The sequence below is a fragment of the Diabrotica virgifera genome, chromosome 5 (assembly GCF_917563875.1).
Source record: "Diabrotica virgifera virgifera chromosome 5, PGI_DIABVI_V3a".
NCBI lineage: Eukaryota > Metazoa > Arthropoda > Insecta > Coleoptera > Chrysomelidae > Diabrotica > Diabrotica virgifera.
In genome coordinates, this window is record NC_065447.1 from 74,647,108 (window position 1) to 74,662,573 (window position 15,466).

The 15,466-nt window shown below is 33.7% G+C and overlaps 1 protein-coding gene across 1 annotated transcript in view; it reads right to left on the reverse strand.

Annotated features, from left to right (window-relative positions):
- LOC114342876 (zinc finger protein 26-like) overlaps positions 1 to 15,466 on the reverse strand; it is a 52,374-nt gene that overhangs the window by 15,991 nt on the left and 20,917 nt on the right. The gene's annotated exons all lie outside the window — the stretch shown is intronic.

Consider the following 15,466-nt stretch of genomic DNA (forward strand, 5'->3'; position numbering starts at 1 on the left):
TTTTCTCATTTTTTTTTCTTCTCTTTTGTTCATACATATCATATCATTTTCTGTATTTATGTTCTTACTTCAATGAATATTTTTACTTTTAGTTTGTAGTTATATATCAGTTTGTAAAATTGTAAATGTATCTGAAATTCTGTAGTGGATACTTTTATGGGTTTGTCCTGTCTGTATCCCAAATAAAATAAAAATAAAAAAAACACCTTACAGGGGGCTGCCAGGCATTTGCTGCAACTGAATACAAAGAAGGGCATGACGCAGTGGGAAAAATCCTTCATCAAGAGATAGCGATTAAGCTGGGACTTCTTCAAACGGACCATCTCCCAAATTAATAATAATAATAGCTTTTTTTGAGAACTCTGAGAAGGCGTTCTACCAAAAACTCAACTCCACCGTAGAAAGTGTCGACAAGTCTTACCCAAGTCAAGAAGAGATTCATGATTCATGAGTTTTGGGGAAATCAACTCTCCACACCAGCTGCTCTTAACAACAATGCTGACTGGATAGAAGATACGATGCACAACTGTCACCACTATGTCACAGCTAACTACGAACCATTCACTACTGAAGAGGTCTCAAATATCATCAAAGAGCTTCATAACTGGAAATCTCCTGGACCAGACGGAGTTCAGAACTTCTGGCTTAAGAAGTTTTGGAGTATTCATGAGTGCTTATCAACATTAATTAAACATTTTATTTCTAACCCGCAGGAAATAGCATCATTTCTAACTCAGGGAACCACTTATTTAATACCTAAGAATCAAAATAACACCCAAGATCCAGCCAAGTACCGCCCAATTACTTATCTTCCAACTTTGTATAAATTGGTCACATTCTGTATAACCCGGCATATCTACCAACACTGTGCTCTAAACAATATTATAGAGCCTCAACAGAAAGGATGCGCTAAGGGTTCTATGGGTTGTAAACAACAACTTATCATCGACTCATTTCTAACCAGGCATTCACCAAAAAAGGAACCTCTTTACTGCCTTTATCGACTACAAAAAGGCCTTTGATTCAGTGCCGCATAAATGGCTTATAGATATATTAAGAATATACAAAGTCGATGATAACATAGTGACTTTTTTAAGGCATATAATGACAAGTTGGAAGACTAAAATTCACCTCCAAATACCTGGTGAAAACAATATCGAAACGGAAAATATCGCAATCAACCGGGCCTGTTTCAAGGAGACTCGCTGAGTCCATTGTGGTTCTGTTTGGCTATGAACCCCCTATCACAGCTATTAAACTCCACTGACTCAGGTTTTAGCATTAAAAACAACAATACTGTAGTAGCGAAAGTTAATATATATATATATATATGTTGTACAGTATATCTGTTAGTATATGGATGATTTAAAATTAATGGCTTCTACTCGAGACAATCTAGAACAGAAACATTCTCTAATGATATTAATAGGCACTTTGGACTAGACAAGTGCCGCGTTTTAAATATAGTCAGAGGAAAGATACAGCCCGGTGGATTCGATATGCACAATGGCCAGAACATCGAGGCCATGGGTGAAAACGATATATACAAATATCTTGGAATAAAGCAGGCGCGGAAAATTGACCATAAGCAAATGAAAACTGAGATAACTACTGAGTTTATACGAAGGATAAAACAGCTGCTTCGTTCACAGCTTAACAGTAAAAATTTGTTTAAGGCACTAAACACCTACGCTTGTTCCGCGCTTAACTATTCATTTGGTATTGTTAAGTGGACAAAAACAGATATAGAAAATCTTCAGCGAAAACTACGAACACACCTCACAAAGGCACAAAAACACCATCCTAAAAGTGCAGTAGAAAGAACGACATTACCACGGAATCTAGGAGGAAGAGGACTTATGAATATAGGTGAGCAATTAGATAAACAAATTGCTAATTTAAGAACTTATTTTCAGATGCAAGCTGAGACATCTACTCTACATCGCGCTATTTGCGCAGTAGATGACACAACACCGATCAAACTGAGGGAACCAGAAATGCGCATAAACCACCTCACTAAAGACGAAAAAATGCGCACCTGGATGGGTAAACCTCTGCACGGGTGACATCCCAATGAGGTCAGCCAAGACTATGTCGACAATACAGCGTCGAACTATTGGTTGACATCAGGAAAGATGTTCCCTGAAACGGAGGGTTCATTACTGGCCATTCAGGATCAGGTTATACCAACCGGAAATTACCTGAAATATATCATCAAAGACCCTCAGGTTCAAAACGATAGATGCTGATATGGATGTCAAGCCCAAGAAACCATCCAACATCTTACAGGGGGCTGGCTGCCAGGCATTTGCTGCAACTGAATACAAGGAACGGCATGACGCAGTGGGAAAAATCCTTCATCAAGAGATAGCTATCAAGCTAAGACTTCTCCAAACAGACCATCTTCCGTATTATCAATACATCCCCGAGAGTATGCTTGAGGATGGCAACTACAAGCTATACTGGAACCGCACTGTGCTCACAGACCAAACAGTGGCACATAATAGACCAGATCTCGTACTTATTAATAAATTAACAAGAGAAACAACAATAATTCATGTGGCGATACCTAACAACAATAATCTATGCAGTAAATTTACTGAAAAGATCGCCAAGTACAGAGATCTGGAAATTCAAATACGAAGGCAATGGAGAATGCAAAGTACCCAGACGATACCAATTATTATTTATTTATTTATTTATTAACGGGATAAACCCAATACATACAAAATACAATAAAGCAGAGCTTTCGTCCTAATAATGAAAATATAAAATTTAGATACATGTAAAACTACAACTAAGTATAAAACAAACATAAAAAATAAAATAATATAAAATATTGTTAAATGATGAAAACAACTGAATCCATTATAACAGTTAAATCTAATTAATTTTTGAATTCAAAATTCAAGACGCCCGAGTTCTTGTTTAATAGAGGAAACTGAAGAACCAAACAGATCTATTAGATGACTAAACTTGTTTCCATACAGGGTCAATCTACTAATTGGTGCATATTGACCATAATTTGTAGCATGCCGTTGTTCCTTGAATATTTGTGGATTTCGTGTCAATCTAGCAGGTATATTAAAGTATACAAGACTTAACAATTCTTCGGAGTTAATGACACCAGAGATAATTTTGCAAAGATAACAAATATCCAACATGACTCTTCTGCGTTCAAGAGTTTGTAAATTTAGTCTCATTAATATATTGTCATAAGTATAATTTCCGACTTTTAAACCCATCTTAAAAGCTGCAAAACGTAAAAATTTGTTTTGAACCTTTTCAATATTTAGGATTTGATATGCATAACTAGGTGACCAGACAATAGAACCATATTCAATAATTGATCTCACGATACTGCAATATAAGATTTTTATTGTGTGAATTGACAAATCTTTTGATGAACGTAATACAAAACCCAACATCTTAAATGCCTTCGAAACAGTATGGTCAATGTGAGAGTAAAATGTTAATTTACAATCAAATATTATACCTAAATCCCGAATTTCGTTCACACGTGTGACAGGAGTATTATTAATAAAATATTGATGGTGAATAGGCGAATGGGATCTAGCAAAAGTTATTAAAAAGCATTTATTAATATTAAGTTCCATATCATTTCTAACACACCACTCATAAATATCATTTACTTGTGACTGAAGCTGAAAAATGTTATCCTCATTATTGACAGTCTTATATATTTTAACATCATCAGCAAACATTAAAAAGTTAACTTCCTTAAAAATAGAGTGAACATCATTCAAGAACAAATTAAATAGAAGGGGGCCACAGTGGGAACCTTGCGGTGCTCCAGATGTAGCTGTAAACGCATTAGAAAGAAAACATCCTATTTTTACACTTAAACTTCGATTAGTCAGGTAACTTTGCATCCAATCAAAGAGACTTCCAGAAATACCATATGCTGTAAGTTTTGCAAGTAAGATATTATGATTGACCTTATCGAATGCTTTAAAAAAGTCAGGATAGATGGAATCTACTTGTAACTTGTTTTCCAAAGCAATAACAATGTCACTCTGATAAAGAAGTAAATTAGTTACTGTAGATTTACCCTGTACAAAACCGTGTTGTTCATTCACCAGAATACTACTGAATTCACAAGTAAGCTGCTTAGTAACTAAATAATCTAATAATTTTGGAATTGCTGATAAAATACAAACTGCTCTGTAGTTTTCAACATTTGACTTTGAACCAGATTTAAATATGGGTTTTACGTAACTACGATTCCAGCAATCAGGGAAAACCCCTTCTTGCAAAGATTTATTGAAGAGTATATACAATGGCTTAGATATAGTACAAACACATTGTTTTAATAGATAGTTAGGAATGCCATCAGGGCCAAAATTTAGTTTAGGAGACAAATTGTGAATACTCTCAAAAATAGTATTAATGTTAAAAGAGCATGAACTCATGTTACCAGCATTTTCAAATTGATATTGTGGGGGGGGGGGGGGTAGTATTGTGGTCAGTGAACACTGTAGAAAAAAATTGGGCAAATAAATTCACAGCTTCCTCCCCAGAACAACTCTGATCATTTCCTAAATATAAGTGGCATGGTACATCATAATTTTTCCTACGACTGTTTATATATTTCCAAAAAGTGTGTGAGTCACTATTAATTCTAAATTCAGAATCTCTAACGTATAAATTATAACAATCTTTACTTAGTCTACTACATTCAGATCTTAAGTTATGAAAAATAATAAAATCATCATAATTGTTGAACATCTTATACCTTTTATATTTTTTCTTTTCTATTATTAATCGTTTTAACTCCGGGCTAAACCAAACTGGAAATGTACTTGTCTTACATACTTTTTGAGGAACATAAGAATTTATTGCATGATTGATAATATCGTAAAATTTAGACACAGCGTCCTGAATATTCAAAGCCATTAGTGACTCCCAATTTATTTCCGACAAGAAAAAGTTCATACCAATGTAATCACCGTTTTTAAAATCATAATATGACTCTGCGCACTTTAAAGAATCACTGTTATTTATTATATTAACATCGAACATTACACCATTGTGGTTAAGGGAGTTAGGAAAAATTAAATCAGCAGCATTTACAACACTCAACTCGTTACAATTAGAAAATATTAAGTCTAAAATTACATTTCTACTATTGGACACAAAATTATTTTGAAAAAGGTTGTAGAAACTATAGCAATTAACCATATGTAAAGCTGGTGAATTTGGTGGATAGTTCGATAAACTAACTCCTAAATTATCGTTTGTCCACGTAACGTTCGGAAGATTAAAGTCCCCAGAAATAAAATCCTTAGAGTAGTTATTGTTCATTAATATAAAATCAAGGACATTACAATGATCTTCATATATTTCATGATCAGATCGTGGCGGTATGTACACAGAGCCAAAAATAACTTTTTCTATTCCAATATTAACTAGTACAAAAATTTGTTCAACTTTAGTATGAGGTATAGATAAAGCAAAACTGTTAAACTTTTTCTTAACGGCTATAAGGACACCACCACCTCTTCCCTTATCTTTAAAATGATCAAAATTATCACGATCTGTTCGAAAGATATTATAATCAGAATCCAAGCCCAATTCTGAATCAGAATAGCTATTTGTCAACCATGTTTCAACAAGTATAATAACATCATAACTCGAACACAATACACTTAGACTAAAATCTATCAACTTAGTACGCATGCCTCCCACATTATGAAAATAAACAGATAGCTTTGAATGATTTAAATTAGATTTATCCCTACAGACTAGTTTTTTTCTTTAATAGGTAAAATTTTAGGAATTCCATGCACATACTTGATAGTCAGATTTGTTTCACCAGCACTTTTTTTATTTCCAGTTCCTTCCTAAGTTCCTTTAAATAATTCCGCTGACTGATAGTAAGATCGGAGCTTACTCTAATATTTAAAGGTAGTTGACTTCGGTTTTTTAGTACACGAATAACACTAGCAGAACTGTCCAGAATTGCTTTAATTGGTCGGGGCCTATTTCCTTGCTTTCCAACACGAAACAACTTTTTTATGGATACTTCAGTAAAACTTGAAAGTAATTCTTCAACTGTTTTTAAATCGTTGGCAGATTCGGAAACATTGAACAACATGAGGTTATTTTCACGTTTATGACGTTCACTATATTCACTTATAAAAGATTCATAATGATTACCAGTGTCAGTTGATTTCTCATAATCAGAATTTGAAACAATTAATTTGGAACTTTGAGTTACTTTATTTTTTTTTGATATACTGCATTTTTACAATCTACTCTAAACACAAAGTAATAAGTAAATAGTCTGAAAGTAAATTAACATGAATTAGGTACCATCCAGTGACGGTTCTCTAAGTATTATTCTTTATTGTGGTAGGTCGTCTGGCCATATTCTCTTTAGTCTTCTTTCAGCAAGTGGTTGGGTGAATAAATTATTTATCAAGTCGTTGGTGTGGTCAGTGGTGCGATTTTGATATTTTATTGAACGATTTTTTATTAAGTCCTTGATTAGTGGGATGTCCAGATCATTGTGGAGTGTCTGGTTGGATACATACCATGGAGCTTTACTTATCATACGGAGAATTTTGGATTGGAATGTTTGGAGTATCTTCGTATTTGAAGGTTTACTGCAGCCCCATAGTTCTATTCCGTCAGACCAAACTGGTATAAGTATAGCTTTGTACAGAAGCAGTTTATTTTCAAGAGATAACTGAGACTTCTTGTTAAATAGCCAGTTCATATTTTTTAGTTTAAGATTTAATTGTTTACGTTTAATTTTAATGTGCGTTTTCCATATGAGTTTTTCATCCAGATGCAATCCCAAGTATTTGACAACTGGCTTGATGGGAGTCGGAGTATTATTTATAGAAACTTGAGGACATGTAGATTTTCTGGTTGTAAAAGTAATTTGTACTGATTTGCTGGCATTAACATTTATTTTCCATCGCTTGAGCCAGTTTCGTAATTGGTCTAAATGATTTTGAACTTTTTGTGATGCTACATTAAGGTCGACATCCACTGCTAAGATTCCCGTATCATCGGCAAAAGTAGCTAATAAGGTATCATTTCTGGTTGGAACGTCGGCTGTAAATATCAGATAGAGAAATGGGCCGAGAACGCTACCCTGTGGTACGCCAGATTGGATGATGTGGTAATTTGAGAAGTTGTCTTCAATTTTGACTTGGAAATATCGGTCAGTCAGATACGACTTTAGAATAAAGTATAGTTGGTCTGTCATGTGTAATTTTAGTTTATAGAGGAGACCTTGATGCCATACCCTATCAAATGCCTGTTGTATATCGAGAAACACTCCAGCGCAAAACTTTTTTTCTTCAAGAGTTGTTTTAATTATATTTACTATTCTGTGGCATTATGGTTGAGCGTTCATGGTTGTATGTAAGTGTTGTATGGTTGAGTTTCTTTATCAGCTTCGGAAATTTCCATTCTTAGTATCCTTTGCTCTAAAGATGTGATTTTGCAATTAAGGCTAGATGAGAAATTTTGGAGTTCAGATTCCAGATCATTAACTTTTTTTATAAGGGCAGGTAAAAGCATCCCTACATGAAGGGCAAAAGAAAGGCATTATTCTATTAGACATAACTACAACTCTTACTTCAGAAGCTGATAAGCCAGAGCAAGTTTTACATATTACTCTTTTGCATAAGTCACATGGGCATCCAAACATCTCATTTTTGACTTCTTTATAATTAGATGAAGTCTGACACTTATAACATATTATGTCTACTACTGGAGTCATTCCGAAGACCCTCCTCGAAAGCACAAAAAAGCTGGGTCTAAATGAACACCTTTATAAGACCATGCAGAAAGCTGTAGTACTCACGACGGCCAGATGCGTACGAAAATTTCTGGGAGAAACTCCAGCATACCAAGTCACCTAGGGCTCGATAACACGGAAAGAGTCCCACCAGAGCTCAATCCTTTTGATACCGTAGGTATTTGGGATGAGTCAATTTTCCCCTCAGAGGGAGTGTGAGCCGTATGGCTAAATCTGGATAGCTTTATTGTCCAACAGGTATCCATTTATAGGATAATTTTACATTAATTATTGGGACCGTGCAAGTTCGGCAAAGCGACCTCTATTTCTACGCTCTGTACTTTTATTCGCACTTTTAATTATATTGGCCAATTATATTAGTCCTGGTTGCTGGATAATTGTCAAGGCCATAGTCCAAAAAAATACTAAGAAGAAAAAATAAGATGCAGGTTATGTTATGCAAACGTAAACAATTGTATGTAGTAAATAAAATTAGTAATTAAAATGCAGTACTGCAAGCAAAATACAATTAATTAAATTTACCTTTATATAATAATTGCATATCATATCAATATTGTGGAGCAATATATAATTTTTCTGCTTCAATGACAGAAGGTATGAAATATACGTCAATTTGACAATTTCAATTGACAATATGAATTATTTAAGTTGTTGCAATATTTCTCCGCGACTCGCGCACGGTCGTTTCTCGTTTCCCTTCCAAGTACTTGCACACCGCGAATAAACTAAATTTTAACTTACATTACTTTAAGAGTTTACAATAATTAAAGAAAAGAAAAAACAAATACCCAATAAATCAAGAATTCAAAATAGCCATTGTGACAAGTTGACTTATTCGCGGTGTGCAAGTACTTGGAAAGGGAAACGAGAAACGACCGTGCGCGAGTCGCGGAGAAATATTGCAACTATCTTAAATAATTCATATTGTCAATTGAAATTGTCAAATTGACGTATATTTCATACCTTCTGTCATTGACTTAGAAAAATTATATATTGCTCCACAATATTGATATGATATGCAATTATTATATAAAGGTAAATTTAATTAATTGTATTTTGCTTGCAATACTGCATTTTAATAACGGATTTTATTTACTACATACAATTGTTTACGTTTGCTAAACATAACCTGCATCTTATTTTTTTCTTCTTATTATTTTTTTGGACTATGGTCTTGACAATTATCCAGCAAGCAGGACTAATATAATTGGCCAATATAATTAAAAGTGCGAATAAAAGTACAGAGCGTAGAAATAGAGGTCGCTTTGCCGAACTTGCACGGTCCCAATACTACAGTTGAGTATATCATAATAGTCTACCAAACAATTATAATTTTCACACATAATAAATATGGGGGAGTTTAATAACAGGTTTGTTCTGGCTTGTGTAGTTCTGAACGTGGAAACATTTCTAACAGGATAAGAAGGTACATTAAAATTTATTTGTTTAAGAATATCGGGGCAGTCAAATGAATTATGCAACAGTTTAAATAAGAATATTAGTGAAGCACAATTACGTCTCATTTCTAATGAAACCATGTCTAAACTATTACAGAACTCACTATTTCTGATACCTCTTTCTGGATATATACCGTTAATTTTAAATGATAAATATTTTAAAAATTTACGCTGCACCTTTTCAATCAACTGAAAATGTGAATTATAAAATGGAGACCAAATTATAGACGCATATTCTAACTTACAACATACATAAGAGAAATATATTAATTTGACAGTTTTTATGTTAGTAATATTTCGGCTATTTCTGACTATAAATCCATAAGATTTAAGTGCTTCAGAAACTTTTAAAGATATATGTTCAGTACATGAAAGTTTAGAGTCAAAAATTAAGCCAAGATCTTTAATTTTATTCACATGTTCCAGTTCGCTACCATCAATAGTATAAACATAGTTTATACTATTATGTTTCCTTGAGTAACTTAAAACTTTGCATTTATTTGCATTAAGATTTAAATAGTTTTCTTTACACCATTCATGCACACCACTCAGATCATTCTGGATAGTGTGACAATCATTGATATTGTTAATTTCTAAGTAAATTTTTAAATCATCTGCATAACACAAACAGGGCACAAAGATTTTCTCACATAAGTCATTAATAAATAACAAAATATTATCAATACGTCCCTGAGAGTATGCTTGAAAATGACAACTACAATCTATACTGGGACCGCACTGTACTCCCAGATCAAACAGTGGCACATAATAGACCGGATCTCTTACTAGTTAATAAATTAACAAGAAAAACAACACTAATTGATGTGGCGATACCTAACAACAATAATCTATGTACTAAATTTACCGAAAAGATTGCCAAGTACCAAGATCTGGAAATTCAAATACGAAGACAATGAAGAATGCAAAGTACCCACACGATACCTATTATTATGTCTACTACTGGAGTGATTCCGAAGAACCTCCTCAAAAGCATAAAAAAGCTAGGTCGAAATGAACATCTTTACAAGACCATGCAGAAAGCTGTACTACTCACAACAGCCAGATGTGTACGAAAATTCTTGGGAGATACACCTGCATACTAAGTCACCTAGGGCTCGATAACACAGAAAGAGTCCCACCAGAGGTCAATCCTTTTAATACCATAGGTATCTGAGATGGGGTCTAGGAAAGTTGGTCGAGAACACTTCGTCGACGGAAAATTGGTCGACAACATTTGGTCGACAAACAGTTGGTCGAATGCACAATTCATCGAATGGACAATTCGTCGACGAACATTTGATTGAATGGAATTTTCGTCGACAAACTGTTATTTATCTTTAGGATAAAGGGATTTATGGTGACAAACGACCGACGCCGACGGGTTGTTGGTTTTTATTTTGTGAACTAGAATATTGTATCAGTGTGATTCCATTTCAAATCACTCAATTTTGGATCAAAAAAACTTTTGGATCTCCGTTTTTTCTAAAACTTGGTGTATAGCTTCTGCGGGACGTAAAAATAAGAGATTTAAGGTCAAAAAATCTTCTTCTTCTTTTTTTCTCAAAATGTTATTTTAAGCGATTTTACAGTGATTTGGTATTTATTTAACAAATTTGCATTTTCTCTCGTAAAGTATCAATGGAAAAATTAAAATGTTTTAATAAAAGGTACTCAAAAATGTCATTATATGACATTATAACAAGTTAATTTGATTCAAAACAAGCTTTTGATCAAATGTTATAGTGTAGAAAACGTTTTTTTTTTATAATTGGCTTTGGCATGAACCAATTAGCCAGACTTATTTTTTATTTATGAAATATAAAGGGAGCATTTTTTTTTGATCCAATATAAATAAATTGATTTTTCAAATTCTCACACCCTAGGATAAATGTTATTGTGTTAGTAAATGTGTGTTTCTGTTTAGTGCATTTTTTTATATGTATATTTTTTTTTAATTATATTTTTGTTTTTTTTTAATGCTTTATTTATGTAGTATTTTGTTTAGTTTTATTTCCTTTTTTTTTCATTGTTTTTTTTTGTTTTTTTTTATTTGTTTATCATTATTTTACTTTTTTTTTAACTTTTTTTTTAATTATTTTTTTTTTGTTAATTTTTTCGTGAACACACTTACAATAATATTTTGTATCGCAGAATTGCTTACAATGGTGTTAGTTTTTTACAATTTCATTTTGCAACGAATTAAATGATTATACAAACATTGATATAAGTTAATACTATTACTAAAAATTATACAATTTAAACTGGTTGGCAAACAGAATTTGAGATTTACCATTTCTTCGAAAAATGATTCTATGCTCTTCTTATTTCTTGAACATTCTAGGATTACATGGTTCATATCACCAACTTCTCCGCATGGACAATATGGGTTTTCATCCAGTCCTATTTTATATTTGTACAAAGGAGTCATAGCATGATTAGATCTTATTCTGTTTATTGTAACAATGAAGTTTCGTTTGGTTAATTCATGAAACCAGCTTTTCAATGGTATGTTATTTTGGTGGCCGACATAGTTAAGCCCTGTGACTGATGAATTATATTCTTGCTGCCACAATTGTTTTAAATGTGAAGTAAACTTGGAGGTAAGATCTGTATATGGAACAATATTGGTGGTTAGATGGTAGCCTGTGTCAGTGGCTGATTTGGCTAGTGTATCCACTGCATCATTACCTTTTATTCCTGAGTGCCCTTTAATCCACACTACAGTTATTGTTTTCCTTTGTTTTGTTGCTTCAAAGTTCAGTTTTAATATTTCTGCCTCATGTTAGTAAGGTTTTTCGATGATTTCAAGTTTGTTATTCGGTCAACTGCACTTTTACTGTCAGTGAATATAACATGATTCTGTGTGTTTCTCGACTGGACGTATCTAAATGCATTTGCTATGGCAATTGTTTCGGCGGTATATATGGAACACTCATCTGGTAGCTTGAACTTGTAATATTGGGACGAGTTTGCGTCATAAAAGGCACAGCCTACTTTTCCATTCAACTTGGATCCGTCAGTATATATGTATTGGTGTTCAGGCCATCTTCCATTAATGGTTTCTAGAAAGTTTTCTTTTGGGTCCAGGTAGTATGTTTTTATATGTTTTGAAAAGAAAACATGGGGAGGTTCGGTGTAGATAGGTATAGTTTTGTTGATAGACAGGGAGTTAGAGATTTGTGCCAGTGTGGTATAGCTGTTTACTAGGAGTGGAGTAGCTTTTGAGTGCCAATATGGATGGGTGAGTACTAGGACAGTGAGGTCGTGAATGTTACGAAGATAGCTGGCTTCTTTGGATATGGCTTTAGCCATAAATTTATGACTAATTAGCTGCCTTCTGAAAGATAGTGGAGGTTCTACAGATTCGACTTCTATAATATTTATTGGGGTAGATTTAAGATAACCAAGACATATTCTCAAACTTGTGTTTTTCTGGGTCTCTATTTTGTTTCGGTGAGTATGTGCTGCTGTTCCATATAGGTGACTGCCATAGTCTAATATACTTCTAACCATTGTTTTATAGAACAGTAAAGCGGTATTTGGATCTGCTCCCCATTTGGTATGGCAGAATGCTCTCAAAATATTCATAGCGTTCTCGGTTTTTTTTATTGCATGGTGGATGGTATCTTTCCACAGTAATTTTCTGTCTAAATAGAGTCCAAGGTATTTAACACAATTTTTGATTGGAAGAAGATATGGTCCCAGTTGTAACTGTACTTGAGTTATGTCCCTTTTTTTAGTAAAAATACACACTTCAGATTTTTTTTCAAAAAGAATTAAGTTGTTTGAATCTAACCAGTGCTTAACTGACCATAGGTTTGTGTTTAAAATGTTCTGACAATTTGAACTAGTAGTACCGTTGGTGTAGATAACTATATCATCAGCAAACTGTATCATATTCACGTTATTCAAATTTACTTCGAAGTCCATTGTATATAGTATAAACAGTAGCGGGCTGAGTATGCTGCCTTGAGGGAGTCCTAAATTCGATGTTCGGGATCCTTGAAGATTTTGGTTTAATTTTAGTGAAAGTCGTCTATCGGAGTATAGTGAAATTAAAAATGAACATATTTCATGAGGTATTCCTATTGATGTCAGCTTATGGTACAAAATGTTTAAATTTACGTTATCAAAAGCCGAGGAAAGGTCAATAAAAACTGCAGCTGTATGTTTTTTTATTGTATATCCTGTCAGTATATCTGTAACGAGAACAGTAATAGCTTCGAGAGTGGACCTACATTTCCGGAAACCATATTGTGAGTTTGGTAGGATGTGTTCAAATTCTAGCCATTGTTCTAATCGATTCTTTATTATTCTTTCCAGAGTTTTAAGAATACAAGATGCCAGGGATATAGGTCTGTACGAACTTGAGAGGTCTAGCGGTTTGTCTTTCTTTTTAATAGGTAATATTATATAGTTCTTCCAGCTATCCGGAATAGGACTTGCACCAGTCCAGATACTATTATAGATTTCTAACAGAGACTTTTTATGTTTAAATGGGAGGTGAAACAGCATGGAGTAAGTTATATTGTCCTCGCCTGGTGAAGTATTATTAGATAGTTTCAACGATCTTTCTAATTCCCACATCTCAAAACGTTCAAGTAAGTACAAGTTGTTTCTGGGAACAGTTTTTAAAGATAACTGATTGTATTCTATGCATTCTTTTGCCCAGTCTGGTGAGATTGTGGCATGGAATTCTTCTATCCAATTCGCTTCCAGATCAATAGGTAACTTATTCTGCTGCTTACGATTCTTAAAACTATTTACCTTTTTCCATACTTCAGTGATGGGAGTTGTCTGATTTAGGCTCTCAACATATTTCGTCCACTGAATTCTTTTTGTTTCTTTGAATGTTTTTTTTGCGATGGCATCAACTCGTTTGAATTCAAGTAAATTTTGTATGTTTGGGTTTTCTTTCCATAATCTGAAAGCTTCTTTTCTCCTATGAGCAATGTTGTTGCAGGTCTCATTCCACCATTGTTTTGGTTTGTGCTTCCAGTACTTATTTCTTATTATTGTTCTTTTCGGGATACAAATGTTTGCAGCTGAGTTTATCGTGTCTATGAAATTGTTGTAGTTACATGCGGTGCTCATTTCCTCTAGTGTTGTCGTGTACAGATTCCAGTTGGCTCTTTTAAGAACCCATATGTTGTGAACTGGACCATAGGTTTGTAAGCCTGAGTCAGAGTTATTAAACTTCATATATATAGGAAGGTGATTGGATCCATGAGGATCCTGTATGACTGACCAAGATATTAAATGTACTATGTCTTGCGTACAAATAGACAGATCAATGGCACTTTTTCTACCTGACGTAACAAGTGTGGGTGCACCGTCATTGAGATACACAAGATTGCAGTGATTAATAGCATTGAGCAAAGAAACACCATAGACATCATTAAACTCACAACCCCAAGAAAGATGATGAGCGTTGAAATCTCCAGCAATATAAAAGGTCGTGGTAAGTTTTCGAAAAATTGTATCCATTCTCTTACTTCTATCCGAGTCTTTGGTTTAATGTATATTGACAATATGTACACTGCTTTGTTATTAGGTAGAAGTTTCACTTCGATGCATGTACACATCATTCTTGCTGGTTTCTGTACTACGACTTCTGAAAATAATCTATTGGATTTTACTAGTATGGCTACCCCACCGTAACCATCCATACGATCTGACCGAACAATATTATAACCTTGGAAGTTATAAAACCTTTCCTGTTTAAACCAGGTCTCTGACAAAGCTGCTATGGTAGTTTCTGTTGTATTTAAGAGATATTCTAAGTTTTCTTTATTGCCAACTGCAGATCTGCAGTTCCACTGTAAAATGTTGAGTTTGTTTATAGCTGAGAAGACAACGAAGTAGTTGGTATATTGTGCACGTTTAATAATTGTTTACTAATTAATATTTGCTGTAAGTCTTGTTTAGTAACATTGGGATTATTAGTTTCCCTAAAATTTTTAAAAAGTTCGGTAACAATAGTAAAAATTATATCTAAAATATCAGAGTTTGACTTTGTTTGTAGCGTGTGAGAATTTGAATTTAAATTATTTTTATATGAAGGACTATTTATAATTGGAATATTAGTTCCTGATTGTCTAAAGTTAAATGTGTATTCTGGATCTGACTGTGTCAAGACAGGACTATTTGGTCTCTGCCTTTTGCTGCCTTTAGAAGATTTGACGACTGTATATTTATTATGATTACTATT